General features: G+C 29.1%; 1 pseudogene; it reads left to right on the top strand.

Annotated features, from left to right (window-relative positions):
- Window positions 1–13,149, top strand: part of LOC142326959 (activating signal cointegrator 1 complex subunit 3-like) — a 104,962-nt pseudogene extending 91,813 nt beyond the window's left edge.
- Window positions 13,150–13,725: the final 576 nt, after the last annotated feature.

Here is a 13,725-nt window from a genome sequence, read left to right as displayed (position 1 = left end):
AAACATTTACACTTTTAAAATTGAGAATATTTAAAACTAAGAATTCAAAGTACAAACAGTCTGAAGTTTCAATTCAGAAACTTTTTAGAAAAGTAGAGAAAACGAGTAAAAATTACTTTATTATTTTGAAGTGCTTTTTTTTTTTTGAAGAAAACTATTTATTTTGTTAGTGAATGTTAATTTGAAGTAACTGCCCATGAGCAAAAAGAAAAAAGTAGATAAGTAGTAAAAAAAGTTATTAATCTTTACTAGTAAATGTTTTGTTAAAGTTTTAAGTGAATATTTGTGAATTTTTAAAGAGTAACGGCTATTTTCTTCCCTTAATCTTTTTTGTACATAACAACTGGTGTAAATATTTTTCCACACAGGAGACATGAGACTTTATAATTATTTTATTAAATAGCTTTTATTCTTTGTTTTGTAAAGCTCCTTTAAATTTAACATTTATTGCAGAAACTAACTTTAAGTAAATGTTTTTTGTTCCGTATATGCAATTATATCTTTTAATCAAACAGTAGATGCTATTTAATTTTTAAATTAACTAATTATTGTAGTCCAGAACTCTACTTTACCAGACTTTCCATCTAGTTTAATTTTTCTTTTCCTTTTTTTGTTTTCTGTTTTGGATTTCAAAATATTATATGTAATACCATAAAGCTAAAATCTATTTTAGTGTACATTGATGTTTATTTAGTTAGTATGAAGATTGTGTGTGTATGTTTTATTTTGTTTGTAGATGGGATTATATAACTTCAGACCATCTGTTCGTCCAGTACCACTTGAAGTTCATATATCTGGATTTCCCGGTAAACATTATTGTCCGCGTATGGCAACTATGAATACACCTACTTTTCAGGCAATACGGCAGCATTCTCCTGCACAGCCAGTTTTAATATTTGTGTCGTCTCGTCGTCAAACACGATTAACAGTCCTAGATCTAATTGCATTCCTTGCTGGTGAAGAAGAACCAAAACAGTGGTTACATACAAATGAACAGGTAATTTTATATCTCTAAATACAGTTTAACTTTTTTTTATTTGGTAATTTTGATTAAAAATGACATGTTTGTGAGGGGAAATAGAACATACAGTTTTGTATACCATTAATTATCTTATCTTATATTTTAAAAATATAATGTTTTTAAAGTTACAAGATAAATTAGGTAGCTCAAGCACTAAAAATAGATATGGACTCCTTTTATATAAATTAAAGTCCTGTGAATGAAAAGATGGAAGTTTTCTAATTATGTGCATGAATGAATGAATGACTTATATGTAAAATGCTTTAAAAAAATATAAAGTTGTTTGGGGGGGTCTTCCTTTATTACCCACAATGTATATGCATGATTTGTAACGTTTTGATCATATATTTATTAAAAAAATTACCACTAATTTTAAAATACATTTGGAAGTCTAATTAAAACAAAACTCTTGAATTATAATTTCCTTCTGTTCATACCCATGTTTTATATTATAATGATAATGTAAATTCATTTTTATCCTAAGAATGTTATCTATTATTTTGAAAATAATATAAGATGGAGCAGATGTAAAATCAATCAAAGGTCTCATTCGGGAAAAAAATACTAGGATGGTAAGTTATGATCAAATTAAGTATCCTAACATACCTATTGAAAAAACAATTCATATAATAAAAAATAAACTAATAAATAATCATGAAGACTTAAATTTATTGATAACATCATCGCTATTATAAGGAATATATGCCAACAAAATTACTTACCGACAGATTTAATGATAAGTGTTTTGCACAGGAAAATACCTTGCCTACGGTATTTCCTTTGTCAGCTATCATGTCTGAAATTTACTTACAAGATTTTGAGAATAAATTAGTTTATGGCATTATTCATACACGTAATGTTTTATTATGGTCTCTTCATGTTGATGTTTTGTGTTTAATACGGTTATATATAATGAACACTTCATAATTATAAATAAGCTTAATTCATATATAACAATTTAAAATTTCCTTTAGAAATAAATTTTCTAGATGTTAGTATTGAAATTACCTCCTCTATGAATCATGAGACCTTGCCGTTTGTGAGGGGGCTTGAGTGCTCAGGGATACAGAGTAGCTGGACCGAAGGTGCAACCATATCGGAGAGGTATCTATTGAGAGCCAGACTAAGGAATGATTCCTGAAAGAGGGCAGCAGCTCTTTCAGTAGTTGTTAGGGGCGTGAGTCAGGACTACTTAAACGGCCGTATCAACATCACTCAGTCCTCTGAGTACTGCGCAGCTGAAAGCAATGGAAAACTACAGCTGCTTTTTTTCCAAGAAAATGTGGCTCTCTGCATTTTCACATAGCAATAATGGAGGCGCCTTCCTTGGTAAAATATTCCGGAGGTAAAATAGTCCCCCGTTCGGATCTCCGGGTGGGGACTACTAAGGAAGGGGTCACCAGAAAATTAAAAAATAACATTCTACGAGTCGGAGCGTGGAATGTTAGAAGCTTAAAAAAGGTTGGTAGGCTAGAAAATTTAAAAAAGGAAATGAGTAGGACAAATGTGGATATAGTAGGAATTAGTGAGGTTCGGTGGGAAGAGGAAGGCGACTTTTGGTCAGGTGATTTTAGAGTAATTAACTCAGCGTCAAATAATGGGCTGGCAGGAGTAGGTTTCGTGATGAACAAGAAGATAGGGAGGAGAGTGGAGTATTTCAAAACGCATAGCGATAGAATCATTGTAATAAGGATAAAATCAAAACCTAAACCGACAACGATTGTTAACGTCTATATGCCTACAAGCACCCATGATGATGATGAGGTAGAGTGTGTATACGAAGAGATTGATGAAGCAATTAAACACGTAAAAGGAGATGAAAATTTAATAATAGTTGGAGATTGGAATGCAAGCATTGGAGAAGGCAATGAAGGAAATATAGTGGGTGAATACGGGCTGGGCAAAAGGAATGAAAGAGGGGACCGACTTATAGAATTTTGCACGAAGTATAATTTAGTAATTGCCAACACCCAATTTAAAAATCATAATAGAAGAATATACACTTGGAAAAAGCCAGGCGATACTGGAAGGTATCAGATAGATTATATCATGGTTAAGCAAAGATTTAGAAATCAACTCGTTGACTGCAAAACTTACCCTGGAGGAGACATTGATAGCGACCATAATTTGGTGATAATGAAATGTAGATTGGGGTTTAAAAACCTGAAGAAAAGGTGTCAGATGAATCGGTGGAATTTAGAGAAGCTTAAGGAAGAGGAGGTAAAGAAGATTTTTGAGGAGGACATCGCAAGAGGTCTGAGTAAAAAAGATAAGGTAGAAAATGTAGAAGAAGAATGGGAGAATGTTAAAAAGGAAATTCTTAAATCAGCAGAAGCAAACTTAGGCGGAATAAAGAGAACCGGTAGAAAACCTTGGGTTTCAGACGATATATTGCAGCTGATGGATGAACGTAGAAAATATAAGAATGCTAGTGATGAAGAAAGTAAAAGGAACTATCGGAAATTAAGAAATGCTATAAACAGGAAGAGCAAACTGGTGAAAGAAGAGTGGATTAAAGAAAAGTGTTCAGAAGTGGAAAGAGAAATGAACATTGGTAAAATAGACGGAGCATACAGGAAAGTTAAGGAAAATTTTGGGGTAGATAAATTAAAATCTAATAATGTGTTAAACAAAGATGGTACACCAATATATAATACGAAAGGTAAAGTCGATAGATGGGTGGAATATATTGAAGAGTTATACGGAGGAAATGAATTAGAAAATGGTGTTATAGAGGAAGAAGAGGAAGTTGAGGAGGATGAAATGGGAGAAACAATACTGAGATCTGAATTTAAGAGAGCATTAAAAGATTTAAATGGCAGAAAGGCTCCTGGAATAGACGGAATACCTGTAGAATTACTGCGCAGTGCAGGTGAGGAAGCGATTGATAGATTATACAAACTGGTCTGTAATATTTATGAAAATGGGGAATTTCCATCAGACTTCAAAAAAAGTGTTATAGTTATGATACCAAAGAAAGCAGGGGCAGATAAATGTGAAGAATACAGAACAATTAGTTTAACTAGTCATGCATCAAAAATCTTAACTAGAATTTTATACAGAAGAATTGAGAGGAGAGTGGAAGAAGTGTTAGGAGAAGACCAATTTGGTTTCAGGAAAAGTATAGGGACAAGGAAAGCAATTTATGCCTCAGATTAATAGTAGAAGGAAGATTAAAGAAAAACAAACCAACATACTTGGCGTTTATAGACCTAGAAAAGGCTTTCGATAACGTAGACTGGAATAAAATGTTCAGCATTTTAAAAAAATTAGGGTTCAAATACAGAGATAGAAGAACAATTACTAACATGTACAGGAACCAAACAGCAACAATAACAATTGAAGAACATAAGAAAGAAGCCCTAGTAAGAAAGGGAGTCCGACAAGGATGTTCCCTATCTCCGTTACTTTTTAATCTTTACATGGAACTAGCAGTTAATGATGTTAAAGAACAATTTAGATTTGGAGTAACAGTACAAGGTGAAAAGATAAAGATGCTACGATTTGCTGATGATATAGTAATTCTAGCCGAGAGTAAAAAGGATTTAGAAGAAACAATGAACGGCATAGATGAAGTCCTACGCAAAAACTATCGCATGAAAATAAACAAGAACATAACAAAAGTAATGAAATGTAGTAGAAATAACAAAGATGGACCACTGAATGTGAAAATAGGTGGAGAAAAGATTATGGAGGTAGAAGAATTTTGTTATTTGGGAAGTAAAATTACTAAAGATGGACGAAGCAGGAGCGATATAAAATGCCGAATAGCACAAGCTAAACGAGCTTTCAGTAAGAAATATAATTTGTTTACATCAAAAATTAATTTAAATGTCAGGAAAAGATTTTTGAAAGTGTATGTTTGGAGTGTCGCTTTATATGGAAGTGAAACTTGGACAATCGGAGTATGTGAGAAGAAAAGATTAGACGCTTTTGAAATGCGGTGCTATAGGAGAATGTTAAAAATCAGATGGGTGGATAAAGTGACAAATGAAGAGGTATTGCGGCAAATAGATGAAGAAAGCAGTATTTGAAAAAATATAGTTAAAAGAAGAGACAGACTTATAGGCCACATACTAAGGCATCCTGGAATAGTCGCTTTAATATTGGAAGGACAGGTAGAAGGGAAAAATTGTGTAGGCAGGCCACGTTTGGAGTATGTAAAACAAATTGTTGGGGATGTAGGTTGTTGAGGGTATACTGAAATGAAACGACTAGCACTAGATAGGGAATCTTGTAGAGCTGCATCAAACCAGTCAAATGACTGAAGACAAAAAAAAAAAAAAAGTATTGAAATTAATAATAATTAAACTGTAACTTCAGTATACAGGAAACCTATAACCGATAAATTCACAGTTCATAGAAGATCAGATCAGCCTTGGGCTCACAAAATTAACATACATACAAATATGATTAATAGAGCAATCCATTATACACAAAATAATAAAAATAAATTAAACATGGAAATAAATACTATAAAACAAAACATATTACGATTCTTAATAGATACAGTGATTTGTTAATTGATAATATATAAAAAAAAACAATGTCAAAACTTAATAGTACAATAACTTTAAAAACCAATAAATAACTCACAGAAGGTTGAAAATGTTTACTTAAAATATTCATACTCAGATAGCGTTGTTGAAAATATAACTAAAGTTTACCATAATAATAAATTTAAACCTGCATATAAAACAAGCAACCACATAATAAATTACTTAAAAAGCAATAATAATAATAATAATACTGATTCATATAATTTATACAATTTATGTGGGGTTTATAAGATAAAGTGTAATGATTGCAAGAATATTTACGTAGGTAAAACTAATAGATCTTTTAAAGCCAGATTTTTTTAAACATTTTAGGCATTATAAAAATAAAAAGTTGGGTTTCTCTAATGTTGCTGATCACCTCATTAATAATAAACATTCTATTTCAGATATTAATACTAATTTAGAAATATTGGAAATTAAGAAAGGAGATATAAAAAGTAATAATAATAAAAATCTAGATATTTTGGAAAAGTATTACATATTAGTTGAAAATCTCTTCCTTCTAAGCCATTTTTTAAAGTTAGGAATCAGGTGTTAATCACTGGAAGACAGATCAGGTGAATATAAAGGGTGTTGGAGGAATTTGAACCATAATTCGTTGATTCTTGCCATTATAATGACAAGTGTGATCTGGATATTTCATCGTTGAGATGCTGCAATTGGTTTGCATAATATTATTCGCCACTTATTGTTTTACTCATCTTTAGATAATCAATGAAAGTTCCCAAAAAATCCAAAAAAACAGTTGCCATAACTTTTTCATGAAAAAAGTCATTTTCGCTTTTTTTGGAGCAGGTTGACCTTTTCTACCCATTTTTTTTACTGCTGTTTTGTCTTGGGAGTGTAATGATGAACCCAAGTCTCATCAACTGTCACAAATATACCTAAAAATGTAATAATTATTTATCTGTGTTAAAATATTAATATTTTCTTGTGAAAACTGGGTAGACTAAATTCTGTGTGACTCATAGAGTCAAAATACCTTAGATGTGTGTGTGTGTGTGTGTGTCATGTTCAACAATCCATGGTGCTGATAATTCTGGAACATGATAATGCTCAGCCATACATATTGCATGCAACCACCAAGGTTATTGTGAAGTTGAAATTTGAATTTATTCTACACCCTCTATACCATGTGATTTGGCACTCTGCGATCTTCTTTCTGTGGTTAAAGAGGCTATTAAAGGTATTAATTTTGCCATGGATGATGAACTGAAAGACATAGTGAGATCATGAATGAAGGAAGGACCACCAGCATTCTTTATTGACTGAATAAGAAAACTGATACATTGTGGAGGTCGGTATGTATATCTGTAAATTGTGATTAAGTGGAAAAACAAATGTAAGTTTTTGTAGCAAATAAAATGCACTTTTATGCTATATTTGTTTCATTTATCTGTCTCTCCATTTGTGAGTTATGAGCGACAGTGCCTTACATTTCACTCACCCCTGATATATATTTTTTCAAAAAAATTGGAATCATGTAATCACGTATCATAAACATGAAACTCAAAACATGGCTCTGGAAAATATATAAGCACATTTTAATGAAGTATAAAGAAATAAATTGCGAATACATTTATGTAATTACATTAATTTTTAAAGTATTATTTCCTAATTTAATTATAGCAAAACAATTTCATGAATGAATGAATGAATGAATGACCATGAAACTCAATTTTTATGTGAACTTTTTGTATGAATGACAGTCTTAATGAAATGAAAAATGATCAACATCTGTGATTAAATGGTGGCATCTCTTAACAGTCTTGGATTCAAATCCACTAAAAAGAATAAATAGTAATGTAAAAAAATATTAATTGAAAATTAAACAGAAATTATAAAAAGATATAACATGAATATTTTCAGTAGGGATTTTGTATTTGGTATATTTATTTGTTATGTAATGTTTAAGTGTGCTAAGATGGGGTATTTTTTGTATTTATTTTTGGTTTTAAATTATATGTTCATGAAAACATACGACATTTTAATGCACTCAAACACTGATTTACTAATGAACAGGTGGAATTCCAATTTATCTTTCAATTATATTCTAAATATCTTATCTGCCTTACTGGAAAAATACTGCCGTCAGTAACATCAGCTTAAATTGTGTTAATTTTTAATATTTTAACTTATTAAAATGCAAGTTTAATTTCTTTTAAAGAACATTATCTTTCTACAGATATAATTTTTCTTAAGTCACCAGTACTATCATTATAATACTTTGTTTGTCATTTCTTAAATTTGTAATAGCAAATCTTTTTGTATTATTATTATTCTTATTTTCAGGAAATGGAACAAATTGTTGGATCTGTTAAAGATCCAAATCTGAAACTGACATTAGCATTTGGTATTGGTATGCATCACGCTGGGTTACAAGAAAGAGATAGAAGAACTGTTGAAGAATTATTTGTTAATCAAAAGATTCAGGTTATTAATTAATTCAGTTTATTAACTATGGTTGACATTGACCATTTTTGGTTGATATTAATTGTATTTATTTACTACTGTAGCAGAGAAACTAAGCACACTAGGATTTTTCTTGGACTTGTTAGGCAATTTGTCTTTTAACCATCTTCTGCAGCTATGTCCTTTTGTGCTCTGAATATCCTGAGATTCTTCCTCTCCATAGATCTTTAATCTCTGGAAATTTCTCTTTTTATGATGTGCCCAGTTTAGTGTAAATGCAAGTTCTGATTTTAGCGGTAATATTTTGGTCTTTATATCATCTCTCTTCCTTTCTATCCTCCATACCTCACCTTTAATTTCTCTTGAGGGAGTGCCCTCTTCTCAAACACTATCAATCATTTTGATTTTACTTGAAAATGATATTTTGTTTATATTAGTAATGTTATATAGTGAGACCTGTTAACATTAGGTTAAGTAAATCCATTATAGGTATGTTTATTCTAGTATAAGTATAATTTTATATTTTACAGACTTAAATTTATATATAGCATTAATGTATTTATATATGAACATAACTTATTCAATCAACTCTAGGCTCTTGGGTCTACGTTATAAACAAGAATCATCCTTATCATCATCTATCCCTGCTGTACCACTCTTTTTCCTTGTCTTCCACGGAATATTCCTTTTCTTCTCTGTTCCTTTTACTTATCTTCTGTGGAATATTCCATTTCTCCTCATAACTTCATCCAGATGAAAGTTTTCATTCAGTTCAAGTTCATTCAGTTTTTTCATTCAGATGAAAGGCAAATACTTATACAAATCAGAATGTGGTCAAATCTATAAATATTAAAAAATTATGTAGAAAACACTAATTATACAAAAATTAAAAGTTGATTGTTGTACTGTATGGTACGAAGCCTTAGTAAGAATCTAGAGCATTAAACAAAAACTAGACATTACGTACCTTACATTATTCGAACGAAATGTAAAATCATCATAGAAACTGCAATTTTTTTTATCTGAGTATGTTAAGCGATTGTGAAGTTGATAGATAATAAAATAATTGTAATTTTTTGATGAATATGATAGATAATATAGTATAAACTTCAATTATAACTTTAGTCTGGGCATAGGAAATTACATCTTTATTTTCTTTTAAATTGAAGTCTACTATTATGCTGCACTTATAAACTAGTGCTAATTTTATTTATACTTTTGTTACAGTTATATAATGTATTGTTCTGTATAGCATCATCTTGCTATGTAAAGTTTACATGCTCATAACTAATTTTTCACAAGTATTGATTGCAACTGCTACATTAGCTTGGAGTGTTAATTTTCCAGCACATCTTGTCGTTGTTAAAGGGACTGAATATTATGATGGTAAAGTCAAAAGATATGTGGACATGCCCATTACTGATATATTGCAAATGATGGGCCATGCTGGTCGACCACAGTTTGATAATCAGGGAATTGCTGTTGTTCTGGTAAATAATATTAATTTTATTTTCTGAGCCACTTAAATGATTCTGCTTATTTTATTCTTTAATGTTTGTGACAAAAACATAATTAGAACTAATTATGTTAAATGTAGTGTTGATAAGATACTATTGTATTTTTAATGTTACTGCTATTTCTTGTAAATTTGATAAATAGATTTGTTGTACATGTTAACTACGGATCACTAGATCTGTAATATAAGTATAATAACAAATTATAATTGTGGCAAAGGCATACTGACATCTGCTCATGTGTTTTTCACACAGATGAAAGATAAATACTTAGAAAAATCTTGTAATTTCTAAATAATTGGCAGTACACATGTAATTCTAAAAATGTGGTCAAATCTATAAAAATTAAAAAATTCTGTAGAAAACACTAATTGTACAAAAATTAAAAGTTGACTGTGTACAGTGTGGTAAGAATTAGAGCACTCTCAGTATAATCTTGTTTTTGTTTAATGCTCTGTATTAAACAAAAACGAGAGCGTTAAACAAAAGACTATACCTACCACACATTATTCAAACCAAATGTAAAATCATCAACTATACTTTTTATTACTTGAATGTGATAAGAGAATATGCAGTTGATAGATAATGAAATAATTGTTAACTCTCTAATGCCAACAATTCTATAGTCTTCCTTGTTATGTAAAAATTATACTTTTGATGCTTTTTTTTAATAATTTTTTCCAGTATGTAATTATTTATTCATTTAAGAAAGATATTCTATTCAAATTATAATATAGTCTATAGTTAATTATAATTTTATTAATTTTATTATTTAATTTTATTATTAATTATATTATTTAAATTAAATTTCTTGATTTTCTGAATATCAGATACAGAATATTTTTTATCAATAAGGTAACATTACATAAACCCAGTTTACCGTTTTTATAATTTCTAATGTGTTCTAAAAATCTAGTTTGATGCAGGATCGTGTGAAAGTGCTATTGGAATAAAGAAAAAAAAAGTCACTTCATTTGATTTATAATTCTGTACTTGGGTTGTTCAAATTGATTTTTGATTATAAAAAATACAATATATTGGTGTAGAGGAATATGGGTCATAAGTATTGACTTAAGAAAAATATATATTTGTTTGTAAACTACCCAATTTTGTTTTATTTTTAAACCATCCTATACGTTTAATTTCTGTATTTTCTCAGTTTTTACTGCATTATTATAATATCTAAGAAAAAGATATTAAACTATTTCAGCAAAGAAAAAACTTTTTTCTAACGTTATTGATTTGAATTGAATAAGCCCACATATTTTTAAAATATTCTGAGATTTAGGATTTCTATGTACAATGTTTTTAATTAATTCAATTGAAAATATTCTATCTTAAAGAAATTCTATAATCGTTTTTTTGATTTTCGCCTAAAATGTAAGACATCACACATTTTTTTATATGCATCATTACATTTTAATTTATTACTATATCTCTTATATATATTACATCAATTCTTTTGTTTTGTTTTTAGATATATAAAGTGATAAGAGAACTACCTGATCTAAAATTAGAGTTTTTTGTTCGTGGCTGTTGGGAAGGTGAAGAAGAAGATAAAGACAGAAAAATTAGCAGAAATGATAAAGGACCTCCTACTGTTCTTCATGCTGATCAAGAATATACACTTTGCATTAAAATGATTAGGTTAAATCAAACTAGGTAAAATAAATTTTTCACAAGCATTTAAAGATTTACCTCTATACTAATTAATAAAACTAGCGAGTTACTAAGAGAGTCCACATTAATAATGTTTACCTAATTCAGTTGTCTGTAATTATAACTATACAGAAAAGACACTTTTCCATATCTAAAACTTAAAGCAGTACAAGTTGATTTTAAGAGTTTTGACATACATACTGTTATTACAGTTATGTCAAGTTATTATTACAGTTACAGCAATTGTTGCAATTTTTTTTCCTTTATTAGTATTGTTTCCTCATACTTGAGGAGACAAGTCTAACCCTGTGCCATCTCTGTTAACTGTGCAGGAATATGTAGTATGAAAAAAGTGCTGCTGTTTTTGGTTAGTTTAAAAATTCAAAGTGCATAAAATATTGAAACCATCTAAACATTATTGTGAAGCGAGTTCATGATTATCCGGTTACCAATGACCACTAGATAAGATAAAATGATCTTATTAATAGAAGTTTGAGGTTAAATCATGACATTATACAATCATCCCCCAATATCATCGTATACTGTGATGATTAGTCCTGTACATATACCTTTTTAATTAAGTTGTTTGTTTTGGTAATGACAGAATATTGCTGCAGTAATTAAAATTACTGTGTGATATATTCTATTCAGCCACACGCAACTTGCTGTTGAAAACAAAATTATCCGTAGTGATAATTATTTATATTAGAAACCTTTCTTTAAAAATGTGAATGAATAATTACTAATTAATTGTTAATCAATTCATGGTAAAGATTCATTAATTTTGTAGATTAATTATATGTAAACTGATAATGTCTGCTCCATAAAAAATGTATCTTTCAACACAAAACTTGCCAGTTTTTCACTATATGTACATTCAGGTTTATAATAATTTATTAGAGCGCTTATTTTATTAAGCATATCATATTTAAAACAAAGCTAGTTATTTATTTTTTCTAAACTTGTATATCTATTGAAATTATTTCTAGAGAGAGAAAAGGACATGCACCTAAATTTTCTAAAGCAGTAGAACCTGGTTGGTTCCTAGTACTTGGCAGTATTGAAACTCAAGAATTGCTTGCATTGAAAAGAGTAATGCCTGTTACACAACAGCTTCTATTTACAACTCCAGCAGCAACAGGTATTTTACTTTTTTTTTCTCATTTCATTGTAATTTATGTTACAGGGGATGAAAGATATTTTAAATTTTGGTTTTATCAAATAATTTAGTGATGTAACCTCAGCTTACAAATCTCCAGTCTGTAATAAATTGAAAAGCATTTGCATTTTTGCTTGTCGGTTCATGATACTGATAAATATATGTCGTCATAAATAAAAAGATATGGACGAGAATGTGTCACCATATTTTGTTGTGAATGTTTCTTTAATTTTCACTTTTGGCAGTTTTATGTGGTTGTTCATATATATTTTCTGAAAATCCTGTTTACATCTACAGTGGTTATTATAATCATTTGTTGAATTGTAGGCTGTATGTTTAATTGGATCCAGCTCATTTCAGTAATCGATATCATTGAATATTCATTCATCTAACTGTAAAACTCTCAGTAGAATCGTTAACTTGCATTAAACACAATTAGATAGTGAACAACATTTAAATAAATGCCATAATCTCAAAAAATTAGGATATTCTTATTTGAGACACATACTAATGCAATAACCTTGAAGTATTAAAATGCAAGTACTTGTAATTGACATTTTTGATATAGGTAAATTAAATTTTTTTTGTATATAAACTGAGTAATGACAATTTCTTTTTGTTTTAGGCCGTCATGTACTTACACTATACATTATGTTAGATACATACCTGGGACTAGATCAACAGTACAACATTAAGATGGACATACTGCCACCAATTGCAGCAAAAACTGTTGATATGTATTAAATAATATTTTGTATAGATAATGTACATAAAGTTTTGTAAATACGTTATTTAATTATACGATTTAATTATTATAATAAAAGGTAAAACAATATTTTTTATAGGAAATAAAAATAAATAAGAAAGAGTGTTTTTTTGTTGTTTTTTTTTATTAAGTGAACATGAGGTACAGTTTATTGGGTGCTGCTTTTTACTTTTCTTAGCTTCTTCATTCATTTATTGTAGAAGTATTTGAAACCCATTATCAAAACTTATTGTACACTTTTTTATTTTTGTTTGTTATTAATGGTTGTAATTATCTTTTAATTTTACTTATTTTCTGTAAATTTTCAGTTCAGTATAGTACTTGAAAAGTACATCCACTTTTAATTAAATTTGTTATCAAAAAAAGAAATACTGAAAAATAATTGTGTAAGAAATGAACAAATTTTACCATAACATTAAATATACGATGAAAATAAAAGAGTTTTGAAATTCAAAATCTAGATTATTTCTTTTATTGATAGCTTTAAAAAATTAATAATTTCATCTTTTCAGATGAAATTTCAGACCTAACAATAAAAAGAAATTATCCTGAATATTTTAAAAAAAAACTTTTAGATAGATGATAGATAGACTACATAATAAATTACCATTAAGGAAACCTACATATAAAAAAGA

Source organism: Lycorma delicatula, chromosome 6 (assembly GCF_047948215.1).
Source record: "Lycorma delicatula isolate Av1 chromosome 6, ASM4794821v1, whole genome shotgun sequence".
Lineage (NCBI taxonomy): Eukaryota > Metazoa > Arthropoda > Insecta > Hemiptera > Fulgoridae > Lycorma > Lycorma delicatula.
The sequence above is the reverse complement of the archived record's forward strand: the minus strand, read 5'-3'. Positions and strand labels throughout refer to the sequence as shown.